This window comes from Capsicum annuum, chromosome 5, assembly GCF_002878395.1.
Source record: "Capsicum annuum cultivar UCD-10X-F1 chromosome 5, UCD10Xv1.1, whole genome shotgun sequence".
NCBI lineage: Eukaryota > Viridiplantae > Streptophyta > Magnoliopsida > Solanales > Solanaceae > Capsicum > Capsicum annuum.
In genome coordinates, this window is record NC_061115.1 from 214,216,455 (window position 1) to 214,218,618 (window position 2,164).

Here is a 2,164-nt window from a genome sequence, read left to right on the forward strand (position 1 = left end):
GCACATATTCCCCCATTTGAAACATCTAAATTTCTACACTCGAATCTGCCATAATTGCTATATGCTATGTAAGATCACTGGAATCTGCCACAACCCATATATGCTATGCAATTTCACTTGCTCACTAGATATACACCTTACCAACTCATTTGTTGCATGTATTCATCTCCTCATATTTCACATGTATTCTTGTCTCATTAGTGAATGTGTTTATGCCTAGTGAGGTTCATGGTGTCATATAAGTTCTAAAGTATTACTACATTGATGTTATAGTTATTTGCTCTATCATTGTTCTTGTCTCGATCACATGTCTTATTCTATTGGTCCATATCTCTAAAGCTCAATAATGTTATTACCACAAAATAACAATATCAAAGGCTAAATAAACTAAGTAACACAATTTGAATTGTACGGGTGGTAGCTCAGGGGCATAAGCCTAGCATGGTCCGATCCCGATACCTTTATATGTGGGTGGCAGCTCAAGGGCAAAAGCCTAGCATGGGCCGAACCTAATGTTTATATGGGTGGTAGTTCAGGAGCGTAATCCTATCATGGACCTATCCTGATTTGTCTACTAACCACTGATTAACTGGTCATTTGTAATATCTTATAAAGTGTAACACTCCGTATTTTTGTGCTAGAATTCTAACCATTGTTCTTACAAGTATAAGCCCTAATACAAATGATTCCCATGTGAAAATAAGTTTCATGATAATTCTCCTAGTGTGTGAAGTGTCTACTAGGTGAAGAACGTTCATAGAAATCACTTAGAGCCAAGTTGAGCTAAGAACCTTAAATTCGTCCAAAGTTTGGTGTTCGATTCTACAAATGTCAACTTTAAAAGTTTATAAATTTTGATGTATGTAGAATTTTTTAGATCAATATCCACCAAATTGTAGATAATTGAATTATCTTTCCAACGAAACCAATTTTTCCTTAATTCGTTACCCGAGCAAAAAGTTATGCCTATTTTCGTGAGAAGCAGTAAGGGTGTGCGATGGGCAATGCGCCGCCCAACAAAACTCGGGCGATGGGAAATGCAACGCAAAGCCAAGCTTGGGCTATTGACTAGGCGACGCTTAAGTCTTTTCCAAGTGCCAAAAACACTTCGTTTTGACTTATATCAAGGGTGTTGATGTCATTTCACACCCCTAAATTGCCTCTAATCACTCCAAATCGTTATAAGGGTTTTTTAAACATATTATTTACAATACCTAAGCCCTAAATCAGTCAAGTTATGATCCAAAGCTCTCTTCCATTCCCAAGAACAAGATTCAAGTGCTTTTCACAAGAAATCAAGGAATTCAAGCTTAAAGGTCCAATCTTTTCACAATTTCGTCGTCATTAAGGTATGTGGTGTTTATGAACAAGGATACCATTTCATACTTGTGCTCAAAACATGATCTTTATTTAAGATTTCATATTTTGTAAATTAGGATTCATACCCAATTATCATTGTTTAAAGATTATGATGTTACAAGTGACTTAAATGTTGAATTGCATATCTATTTTCACATCTTTATTTGTGTGATATGACTTTACAGATTTTCAATTAAGTTTTTAAGCTTGATATTGTGAATTTTATTTCATTACTTTGGATATTTTTAAAGTATTTCAAGAAGTATATCAAGCATGATGCTTTACTATGAGCTTGTATGAGTTTAAAGCATGAGTTTTTATGCCCTAAGTCTAAGTATTGATATTTCAATAAGATTATGATTTTTAACCCTTTTTATGAGTTGTTTACCAAGATTTAAGAAAGAAAGTTGATCTTTTGATCCTAAGCTAAGCTAAGGAATCCACATTGTTTATACAGTTTGAGATTTAAAGAAAGAAAAGCATAATTGGTTTTAATTACAAACCATTGTGCTATTTTAAGGTGGATTTTCTAAAGTTCTAAGCGATAAGTATGGGAGTAGTATTTATCACCGAGTTGTGTATGATTCCAAAGGTCTCATGCCCCAAAAATACGTGCCACCATAGGTTTATGATTTACCCATAGTGGGCTAAGATAGTGATCACTTAAGTTAAGGTTCTATTCCGATGGCAAGGGTAGAATAGCTCTCCCCAACGTGGGTAAGACGTTGGACTCCATGACAGCTCATATGGTTTATGTCTGTCACGCCCCAAAATCCCATCGGGCCGGACTGGCACCCGAAGCCGA